Genomic DNA, 12,448 nt, shown 5'->3' on the forward strand with positions numbered 1-12,448 from the left:
TATCCTAGAATGACAATATATCAGCATGGAACAATTAAAAATTATAGATACGTTGGAGACGCATCAACATTCCCAAGCTTAATTCCAACTAGTCCTCGAGTAGGTAAATGATAAAAACAGATTTTTTGATGTGACATGCTATCCATAATGTAATCTCTTGTATGTATGATCATTGAGATATAATGAATTAACAAACAGCAACATAATAATATTTATAAATTATAAGCAACACAATTATTGATTTTCGAAGTATACGATCCTGAAAGAATGTTTACCCCCTATTCATCTTTATTAGGTTAGCAAGGCATTACTTCGTCTTCACCACATAGATACAAATGTTAAGCACCATGGTGTTCAAGTCTGGCAATTGGATCGTACTTTTTCAATATGCATCAACTTTTTATTCTTGACACAATACATGAGCGTGAACCATTGGACATAGCATACAGGTCGAATAGAATATTGTGGTCGATATCAAAGGGGTAAACAGTGGAGAAGATAATCTCACATCAACTAGGCGTACCAACGATCTATGGAGATGCTCATCGATAGATGTCAATGCGAGGAGTCGGGATTTCCATGCAAATGATGCACTAGAGTTACAAGTGTATGAAATCTCAACTAAAGGTAAGTGGGGTGTGCATCCAACTTGCCTTCTCATGAAGACCTAAGGCGTTTGAGGAAGCCAAGTTTATTATGATAACATAATTCCCACTAGCATATGGAGGTGATAGCATAGGAGACTCTCGCTATGAAGATCATGGTGCCACTTTATGACAGCCCGATGCCGACGCCCCAGAAGATTCCCCCTTTATTTCCGTTTCCGTCGTGTGATTAGTCTTATTGGTTGCATCATCATGTAGTTTGTATCATGGCATCATGTCAACTGTGTTTTGTCGGTGTTGCTTGTTGCTCTGTGTTGTTGCTTGTCAGTGCCTTGTGAGTGGTGTTGTCTTGTTGGAGTGATGAGAGTGGGTGCGTGAGAGCCACCTCAAACCCTTTTGCACCGCGAACCACTCCCCTCCTCTCTTCTCTTTGATTTTGTTTTGGGGTCGTGAAAAAGTTCCGTTTTAACCCCTTTTAAAAATCGTCTTCTTTCAAAACTCCTTTTATTAAATGTGGGGGCAACCCTTGGGTTTTTATTTTATTTCTCCTTGTGTTTTATTTTAAACCTGTCTCATTTTATTTTTCTCTTTTAAAGAGCTTTATTTTATTCTTTAAATGAAAGGGGTTTGGTTTTATTCTTTTGTAAGAAAAGGGTTTATTTATTTCTACGAAAAGGTTTCATTTTTTTTATTTCTTTTAAGATGCCCAATCTATTTCTTATAGTTGGGGTACGTTTTTAAGGAGTCAAAAGGTATTTTTTTATTTTGTTTAATTCTTTTCTTTGTGTGAGTTTTCTGTTTTAAAAAAAAGCAAAATAAAGGGTTAGAGGAGGAGCCCAGCCAGCCTGCCAGAGCCGGCCCAAGGCCCAGCTGGCCTCCCCTCCAACCTAGCAACAGGGGCGATCCCTCAAGTTCCCCCCGTGCCGTCATCCTCCCTCTCGATCCGGTCCTTCTCCTCCGTGTGACCTGCCATGGACCCTGGCCCCTCCCCACGTCAGCCATGTCGCAGCTCCCCTCGTCGCCCTGGCCTCCCGCAGCTTGCCCCGCCCCGTTCCTCGCCTCCTGGCAACCCCTGCCCGAGCGCCTGCCGCGCCGTTCCCACGCCGTGCGACCTCGCCTCCCGCAGCCATGGCCTGCCTCGGCTTGCTGCGCCGCCTTGTACGCCAGCCCCATGCTGCTGTCCCGCCATGGCCCGACCTCCTCCTCCGCCAAGGCCCTCCGCCGCGCCGCTCGCCTGCTACCGCCGTTCGCCCTCGCCCCTCCTCCTCGCGAGCTCGCTGCGCCGCTTCGCTGCCGTCACTGGAGGTCCCGTGCACCGTCCCGCCGTGGACATCATCCCTCGCCCTTGGTCTCGGCTCGCACCGCCATGGCGTTCCTCGCGCGCCTCCCCGAGCTGCCGCCATGGCCTTGCGCCGGCATCCCTCGTCCCTCGCCCCTTGTCCGCGCCGGCTTGCTGAGGCGCCGGCGTTACCCGGACTCCTCCTCCTTGCTGCGTGCTGCCGTGCCGAGTTGTTGTTGCCTGATGGTTGCTGTGCCTGCTAGTTGCCAAGCTGCTGCTGCGATGCTTGCTGCTGTGTAACATGCTGCTGTTGATTGCTCTGCTGCTTCCGGTTGCTAGTTGCCGCTTGTAGCCGTGGCCTTCGCTCGTAGTTGCTCGTGCTGCCGCTTGCCGTCGCCGCGTGCACCATTCCCTCCTTCGTGAGTCATCGACAAATTCGACGAGCACCACGTCGTCCTCGACGGCCTCTTCGGAAACGTGTTCGACTCCCGATGCTGAAGATCGTCTACCGACGCAAGAGAACGACTACCGTCGACGAGACCGTGTACGACTACTTCCACGACGACCACGACTTCCACGACGTCCGATACGAACCGATCCGCTTCGAATCGCATGCTTCGAAGGTATACAGATGAGACGTGTCATGTAACGAACGAATGTGATGTATGAGTTGAATCTATGTTGCATCGTATGTTTGACCGTTGCACGTTGTCCTTCTATGTTGTGCCCCGACACATGGGAACCCGATAACCGGGATCACCCCATTCTTTAATTAGCGTTCCCGCACATGCTCCCTATTCGTTGGCACGATATCTCGACGAGTTATCGGGATAGAAACGTTGCCATGGCTTTGTTTCCGTCTTGCCGCCATGGTTCCCTCTCGCTCACCGTGGCGACACATGTTTCTTTCTCCTCTTGCCGTGGTGTTGTAACTTGCATGCATGATGCATTCATGGCATGATCTCTTGTGTTGGATGTTTCCTATGCCGTAGCGTCCGTTCTAAGTCCCGCCTGTTAACCGACTAGGATGACATGTAGGATCACCGCTTCACCCTTGCCATGTTAACAAAATTAAATATCGCCGTGTAAATTAAACGGGAGTGAATTAAATAATTAATCATGGAGTTTCGCCGGTATGCAACTCGTTGCATATCGAGCTTCACTTAATGTGTAGAGTTTGCGTGAGGTGAATTGCCATGCCATCCCTTGCGTCATTGATCTGTTCATGCATCATATTAGGTTGTGCATCATGTTGTGCATCATGTGGTGAATATCTGTGTTGATGTTTGTTTCCGGTTTGCTCTGTCTCGATAGAGTTCCGCAAGCGTGTCGGATTCTGAGGACCCGTTCGACTACGTTGGTTTGCCGACTCCACCGAGTTGTTCTTCTTCCAAGCGGGATCTCAGGCAAGATGACCATTTCCCCAGATATCATTACTATAATTGCCATGCTAGTTGATCGCTTCTATCGATTATGTCTCGTTGCCTAGCACATGTTAAATATCAGCCTCTCAACCATGCCATGATAAACTTCAACCTGTTCGACCTAGCAAACCACTGACTGGCTATGTTACTACTTGCTTAACCCTGTTGTTAGCGTTGCTAGTTGCAGGTGCAGTTGCTTCCATGTGATAACATGGGTTCCTTGTCATATCACCATATTTAAATGCTATTTAATTTACTGCACCTTTATACTTTGTAAAAGGTGGAAGGCTCGGCCTTTTCTAGCCTGGTATTTTGTTCCACCTTTGCCCCCTTAGTTTCGGCTACCGGTGTTATGTTCAATAAATGAGCACTCCTAACACGATAGGGGTTTTTATGGGGACCCCCCTGATAATTCGTTTTTAGATTAAAGTTGGTCTGGCAAGGCCCAACTTTGGTACTACATTTGCCTAATAACTAATGAACTGCATAGGGAGTAATTAACCCGACGAAATTTAATCAACCCCCGGGCCAGTGCTCCTCATGAGTGTTGGCCCCACCTAAGCGATGTCCGGCGCCCCTCTGGTCACCCGGAGGTTTAGCGATCCCGACGTCTAGGTCATCCGTCGTGTCCTCAGAACGAGGTACACGACTCCTATCGGGATCGTCGACACGTCGGGCGGCCTTGCTGGATTAGTTTTACCTTGGACGGAATATCTTGTGCATCGGGATTCCGGTGATGCTTTGGGTAATCTCAGAGTTGAGGTTTTCCACTAGGGAATCCGACGAGATCGCGAGCTTCGTGATGGAGGATTTCGATGCGGCTTGTGGTAATTTTTGATGGACTAGTTGGAGCACCCCTACAGGGTTAAATCTTTCGGAAACCCGTGCCCGCGATTATGTGGCAACGTGGAAACTTTGTTTAACACTGGTTCTAGATACCTTCAAGTTAACTTTATTAAAACATGCCAACTGTGTGTGTAACCATGACTATCTCTTTCGTCAGTTCCTTCTCCGATCGAGGACACGGTGGGGTTATGTCTGACGTAGGTAGGTGTTCAGGATCATTCATTTGATCATCAGTAGTTCACGTCCGCTATGCGAAGATCTTCCGCCTCTTATTTCTTGTACTCGTAAGTGTAGCCACCAAAGAAATGCTTAGCCGCTGCTTCAACCTCACCACTTAACTATGCCTCACCTAATAAGCTTTGCTAGTCTTGATAGCTTTGGAAATGAGATTGTTGAGTCCCTTGTGGCTCACAGATTACTACAACACCAGTTGCAGGTATAGGTAAAGGTTACTTGACGCGAGCGCGTTGATTGTTCATTTGGAGTTGCTTCTTCTTCTTCTTCATCATCGATCTAGGATGGGTTCCAGGCCGGCAGCCTGGGATAGCAAGGATGGATGTCGTTCTTCTTTTCTCGTTTGTTTTCGTCCATAGTCGGACCCTGCTCTTACTCTTGATGATTATGTAATGTACTGATGTGACTCTGATGTAGCTTGTGGCGAGTGTAAGCCAATTCTATCTATATATCTCTTATTTTCATTACATGTACTTGTAACGATATCCATTCTTGCGACAGGACGAGATGCGCTTCTATCCCTGACGAGGCCCTCGTGCCAAATTGAGGATAGAGTCGCATCTTGGGCGTGACAAGTTGGTATCAGACCAGTACCGACCTAGGAGCCCCCTTGATTGATCGAACTTGGCCGAGTTGAGTCTAGTGAAAAACTATTTGAGTCTTAGTTATATATCGGAGAGTCGGATTCTTTTTTCTCCTCTTCTATGCTCTGGTGAGGAATCTTGACCTAATATTTTAATTATACTCCTCTTCTCACTCAAAAAAATTTAGGATCATGCGGATATTCTTGGGATCTATATGATGCCGATGTGACGGAGTTCTGTCTTGGTGCCTCCTGTCTAACTTGATTTTCTTCCGGGGAGTTGAGCTCCATGGGATTCTCGAGCACATCGTTATCTTTCAGATTTCTTAGTATCTGAGAACGAAGGATGTTCGTAATTGCTTCAATACTAGTAGTGGCGAGATAACCCCGATGTCTCCAGTACTCGTGCAGATTGTTCGGGAGTACTACCATACTTTGTATCGTTGTGATCACAAGGGTCTGTAGTAGATGATGGTCCGAGATTGTGGTTGTGTGTTGATGGATGTGATACAGGTGACGGGTTAGTATAGGAGTTGTGTGATATTACTCCTTGTATCCGTGTACCAGATTGCATGACCAGATATTTCGGGAATTCATACGTGGGAATTCAAGTAGTTACTTATAGGACGATCTTCCAACAAATTTGTGTTGCTTCGATGTCAAGTGGTGATTTCAGATCTTTTCTAAGAGGTGTTCTCATATTTTTATGAGAGTATTAATTCTTTTGCTCTATAAATTGTCTTATCAATTCCTTTCAACCGGAGTCATCGTATCAATTTCGTTCAACCGGTGTGCTTCTCTTCAACTGAATTCAATCTTATCTTATTTTGCAAGGTCATTCTCTCTTTGATGTCGGAGTTTGTCTCATCTGTTCTGAGTTGTCTTTGTTTTTCCCCGCCCTCCCAGTTTTTCTTCAGTGATTCAATTTTCATCCAAGAGTTTTCTTTTCATTGTGCTTCCGCTGTTTGTTCTTTTCTCTCTTACCCGGTGATTCATTGTGTAGATTTTCAGGAGTTCTAGTTCATCATTCCTTCAACCTGGTTATCTTTTCCGGTGAATTCAATTCAGTTATCCGTGTTCATCATATCCCTATCATCCTTTAATTTCTCTCTTGTGTTATAAATTCTTATCTAGTCTTCTCTTCGCATTTATCTCTATTCTATCCGGAGTGTTGAAGATATCTCAGAGTTTCTTGTTTGAGATCTTTAATTATTTCGAGGTGATCGACCTCATCTAGTTCTCTTCATACCGGTGCAATATCTCTCTTCTAAGCAATCTTTTCTACGGTGGTTTCTTTGAGTGGGCCCATAACCCACAGGTTTTCCTAGGATCTTTCCTGGCTCTTTTAATCTTTTCCTGGAGTTCTCTAATTATTTCAACTATGACGTAAGTATGATTTCCATTAGTCATATTACTTCTTCAAGTTCTATTTGAATTAATTCTCATATTGGCTCAACATTTCATTCCTCTTTATTCCGGAGTGTCTCATTAATTCTTGGTGGTGTTCTTCTCATCATTCTGTTCTTTCAGACCGAAGGAGTGTTTCTCTTGAATCTTGGTCCATTCTCTTGGAGATTCATCATTTCAGCTTGGTGTCGTCATCTTATTTGTTCCAATCATGAGTAATTCCTTTCTGGTTATCTGGTGCATTTCTGAGTTGTTTTTATTCTCGATCCTCCGAAGGCCATCATTTTAGAAGATTCTTCGTTCTCAGCTTTCAGCTTTCATCCTCAATTCTTCTCCATTGTTGTCTCTTCGTTCGTCTCTCATTTATCCGGTGCCTTGTTTTAGTTGTATTCTCTTGTGTCTCCATTAATTCGTGGTGTTCCCATTCAATTCTGAATTCTTACCGGTGCTTCCTTCAATTATGCCTCAGGTGGTGTTTTTCTGTCTGTCTCTCCAAGATTCATTTCTAGAAGATTAAGTCGTATGCTAATTCCGTGCTTGTCATCAATTAAACTTGATGAAGGATAAGCATAACATAATTCTTATTCTTGTTCATAGTAATCTGAATTCTTCTTTCGGAGTGGCTCATGGTTTCAATTATTTTCTTGTGTTCTTATCTTTTCTTTTCGGAGTTCCAAGTTTTGTTAAGTATCTCTTTGTGAAGCTTCATCTAAATCTTGACAAGGTCATAATCTTGTTCTTTTCTACCTTCATATCTTTGCATCATTCATTTGTATACGGAGGTCCTTCTTGGTGGTTCGTCAAGATTTGATTCATTCTGAAGTGTTCTTCAAGATTCCTGTTGGAGTACCTCAAGTTTTCTTCTCTTGCATTTCCAAGTGCATTGTTCTTCCTTTATCATTTGAGGTGGTAGTATAGCATTCTTGTTAGTGTAGGAGTCTCGAAGATTTTTTCCTTTCAAGAATGAGATAGTTAAATCCACCGATTCTTTGATCATGAGATATTTCAACCCATGATTTCTTCATTGAGCTATCTTTGTTTGGAGTTCACCTAAAGCTTTTCCTATGGATTGTGCTATCATGGTGCTTCTAATTAATCCTAGTTCTCAAGGTATCCTTTTGGTGTAAGAAGTGTTCATTTCTTGTTGCTCCCAATCTATCCTTGTTTCTTTTAGTGGTTGGTTGTCACCTCATATTTGTTGAGATGATTTTCATAAGCCCACTACTATCTTGTTCTTTTCGTTGTTGGTTTTCCAATTGCTACGTCAATTCTCCGTCCGGAGGCTCTTCAATTCTATTGTGATGATAGTTGGCATTCTTTCTTCATTCACTTCTTCCGCTTGAGCTAGTTCATATTCTCTTGTTCCGGAGGCATTGTGATGTTGCTCTTTTGGGTCTATTATCTTGTTCTATCAAGATTGTGGTGTTCCCTTGTTCTATTTAGTTGTTTGTTATGTATATTGTCTAATTCTCTCTTCTTATCAAATTTTTTGTGCCATTTTCCTACCGAAGTGCTTCCGAAATTTTGCGTGAATTCTTGCTTCTTCTCATATCATTCCTCATCGCTTTGCTACCTTCAAGGATTGTTGGTGACACTCGTTTGTCAAAGAAGCGACTAAGTTTTACGTCTTGCTTTCTCATCCTCTTTCCCTTTCATTGTTGGATCTCGGGGCGAGATCCTCTTGTAGTGTAGGAGAGTTGTGATAGCCCGATGTCGACGCCTAGAAGATTCCCCCTTTATTTCCATTTTCGTCGTGTGATTAGTCTTATTGGTTGCATCATCATGTAGTTTGCATCATGGCATCATGTCAACTGTGTTTTGTCGGTGCTGCTTGTTGCTCTGTGTTGTTGGTTCTCAGTGCCTTGTGAGTGGCGTTGTCTTGTTGGAGTGATGAGAGTGGGTGCGTGAGAGCCACCTCAAACCTTGTTGCACCGCGAACCACTCCCCTCCTCTCTTCTCTTTGATTTTGTTTTGGGGTTGTGTAAAAGTTCCGTTTTAACCCCTTTTAAAAATCGTCTTCTTTCAAAACTAATTTTATTAAATGTGGGGGCAACCATTGGGTTTTTATTTTATTTCTCCTTGTGTTTTATTTTAAAACCGTCTCATTTTCTTTTTATATTTTAAAGAGCTTTATTTTATTCTTTAAATAAAAGGGGTTTGGTTTTATTCTTTTGTAAGAAAAGGGTTTATTTATTTCTACGAAAAGGTTTCATTTTTTTTATTTCTTTTAAAATGTCCAATCTATTTCTTATAGTTGGGGTACGTTTTTAAGGAGTCAAAATGTATTTTTTTTATTTTGTTTAATTCTTTTCGTTGTGTGAGTTTTCTGTTTAAAAAAAACAAAAGAAAGGGTTAGAGGAGGAGCCCAGCCAGCTTGCGAGAGCCGGCCTAAGGCCAAGCTGGCCTGCCCTCCAACCTAGCGACAGGGGCGATCCCTCTCGTTCCCCCCGTGCCGTCATCCTCCCTCTTGATCCCGTCCTTCTCCTCCGCGCGACCTACCATGGACCCTCGCCCCTCCCCACGTCAGCCATGCCCCGGCTCACCTCGTCGCCCTTGCCTCCCGCAGCTTGCCTCGCCCCGTGCCTCGCCTCCTGGCCTCCCCTGCCCGTGCGCCCGCCGCGCCATTCCCGCGCCCTGTGACCTCGCCTTCCACAGCCATGGCCTGCCCCGGCTTGCTGTGCCGCCTCGTGCGCCAGCCCCATGCTGCTGTCCCCGCATGGCCCGACCTCCTCCTCTGCCAAGGCCCTCCGCCACGCCGCTCGCCCTCGTGCCGCCGTTCGCCCTCGCCCCTCCTGCTCGCGAGCTTGCCGCGCCGCTTTGCTGCCGTCACCGGATGTCCCCCGCGCCGTCCAGCCGTGGACGTCGTCCCTCGCCCTCGGTCTCGCCTCGCACCGCCATGGTGTTCCTCGCGCGCCTCCCCGAGCTGCCGCCATGGCCTTGCGCCGGCGTCCCTCGTCCCTCGCCCCCTGTCCGTGCCGACTTGCCGAGCCGCCGGCGTTACCCGGCCTCCTCCTCCTTGCCACGTGTTGTCGTGCCGAGTTGCTGTTGCGTGATGGTTGATGTGCTTGCTAGTTGCCAAGCTGCTGTTGCGATGCTTGCTGTTGCGTAGCATGTTGCTACCGATTGCTCTGATGCTTGCCGGCTGCGTTAGGTGTTGCTTGCTCGCTGGTTGCCTGCACGGCTGATGCTAGCTGCTTGCCTGCTTGTGCCTGCTTGCTATACCAGGCTGATGCATGTTGTCGTTGCTGCTGCGTAGATAGTTGCTAGCTTGCTGCCTTGCTTTTGCTCTTGTTGTTGCTGCCTATGCCGATAGCTGCTGGTGATGTTGCTGCCTTGCCTGCTGCGGCCGATGCCTATAGATGATTGCTGTTGCCCGAAGCTATGTTGTCATATGTAGCTACGGTTGCTAGTTGCTAGATATTAGTTGCTGCCGCTTGTAGCCATGGCCTCCGCTCATAGTTGCTCGTGTTGCCGCTTGCCGTCGCCGCGTGCACCATTCCCTCCTCCGTGAGTCATTGACAAATTCGACGAGCACCACGTCGTCCTCGACGGCCTCTTCGGAAACGTGTTCGACTCCCGACGCCGAAGATCGTCTACCGATGCAAGAGAACGACTACCGTCGACGTGACCGTGTACAACTACTTCCACGACGACCACGACGTCCGCTACGAACCGATCCGCTTCGAATCGCACGCTTCGAAGGTATACCGATGAGACGTGTCATCTAATGAACGAATGTGATGTATGAGTTGAATGTATGTCGCACCGTATGTTTGACCGTTGCACGTTGTCCTTCTATGTTGTGCCCCGACACATGGGAACCCGGTAACCGGGATCGCCCCATTCTTTAATTAGCTTTCCCGCACACGCTCCCTATTCGTTGGCACGATATCTCGACGAGTTATCGGGATAGAAATGTTGTCGTGGCTTCGTTTCCTTGTTGCCGCCATGGTTCCCTCTCGCTCGCTGTGGCGACACATGTTTCTTTCTCCTGTTGTCGTGGTGTTGTAACTTGCATGCATGACACATTCATGGCATGATCTCTTGCGTTGCATGTCTCCTGTGCCGTAGCGTCCGTTCTAAGTCCCGCGTGTTAACCGACTAGGATGACATGTAGGATCACCGCTTCACCCTTGCCATGTTAACAAAATTAAATATCGTCGTTTAAATTAAACGGGAGTGAATTAAATAATTAATCGTGGAATTTCGTCGGTATGCAACTCGTTGCATATCGAGCTTCACTTAATGTGTAGAGTTTGCGTGAGGTGAATAGCCATGCCATCCCTTGCGTCATTGATCTGTTCATGCATCATATTAGGTTGTGCATCATGTTGTGCATCGTGTGGTGAATATCTGTGTTGATGTTTGTTTCCGGTTTGCTCCGTCTCGATAGAGTTCCGCAAGCGTGTCGGAATGTGAGGACCCGTTCGACTACGTTGTTTTGCCGACTCCACCGAGTTGTTCTTCTTCCAAGTGGGATCTCAGGCAAGATGACCATTTCCCCAGATATCATTACTATCATTGCCATTCTAGTTTATCGCTTCTATCAATTATGTCTCGTTGCCTACCACATGTTCAATATCAGCCTCTCAACCATGCCATGATAACCTTCAACCTGTTCGACCTAGCAAACCACTGATTGGCTATCTTACTGCTTGCTTAACCCTGTTGTTAGCGTTGCTAGTTGCAGGTGCACATGCTTCCATGTGATAACATGGGTTCCTTGTCATATCACCATATTTAAATGCTATTTAATTTAATGGACTATATACTTGGTAAAAGGTGGAAGGCTCGGCCTTTTCTAGCCTTGTGTTTTGTTCCACCTTTGCCCCCTTAGTTTCGGCTACCTGTGTTATCTTCCATAAATGAGCGCTCCTAACACGATCGGGATTGTTATGGGGACCCCCTTGATAATTCGTTTTTAGATTAAAACTGGTCTGGCAAGGCCCAACTTTGCTATTACATTTGCCTAATAACTAATGAACTGCATAGGGAGTAATTAACCCAAGGAGATTTAATCAACCCCCGGGCCAGTGCTCCTGTTGAGTGTTGGCCCCACCTGAGCGATGTCCGGCGCCCCTCTAGTCACCCGGAGGATTAGCGATCCCGACGTCTATTTCATCCGTCATGTCCTGAGAACGAGGTACGCGACTCCTATCGGGATCGTCGACACGTCCGGCGGCCTTGCTGGATTAGTTTTACCTTTGATGGAATATCTTGTGCATCGGGATTCCGGTGATGCTTTTGGTAATCTCAGAGTTAAGTCTTTCTACTAGGGAATCCAACGAGATCGCGAGCTTCGTGATGGAGGATTTCTATGCGGCTTGTGGTAATTTGTGATGGACTAGTTGGAGCACCCGTGCACGGTTAAATCTTTCGGAAAGCTGTGCCCGCGGTTATGTGGCAATGTGGAAACTTTGTTTAACACTGGTTCTAGATAACTTGAAGTTAACTTAATTAAAACATGCCAACTATGTGCGTAACCGTGACTGTCTCTTTCATGAGTTCCTTCTCCGATCGAGGACACTATGGGGTTATGTCTGACGTAGGTAGGTGTTCACGATCATTCATTTGATCATCAGTAGTTCACGTCCAATATGCGTAGATCGTCCCCCTCTTATTTCTTGTACTCTTAAGTGTAGCCACCAAATAAATGCTTAGCCGCTGCTGCAACCTCAGCACTTAACCATGCCTCACCTCATAAGCTTTGCTAGTCTTGATACCTTTGGAAATCAGATTGTTGAGTCCCTTGTGGCTCACAGATTACTACAACACCAGTTGCAGGTACAGGTAAAGGTTACTTAACGTGAGCGCATTGATTGTTCATTTGGCGTTGCCTCTTCTTCTTCTTCATCAACGATCTAGGATGGGTTCCAGACCAGCAGCCTGGGATAGCAAGGATGGACATCGTTCTTCTTTTCTCGTTTGTTTTCGTCCGTAGTCGGACCCTGCTCTTACTCTTGATGATTATGTAATGTACTGATGTGACTCTGATGTAGCTTGTCGAGAGTGTAAGCCAATTCTATATATATATATATATATATATATCTCTTCTTTTCAGTACATGTAC

The sequence above is a fragment of the Hordeum vulgare genome, chromosome 1H (genome assembly GCF_904849725.1).
Source record: "Hordeum vulgare subsp. vulgare chromosome 1H, MorexV3_pseudomolecules_assembly, whole genome shotgun sequence".
In the NCBI taxonomy this organism is placed as follows: domain Eukaryota; kingdom Viridiplantae; phylum Streptophyta; class Magnoliopsida; order Poales; family Poaceae; genus Hordeum; species Hordeum vulgare.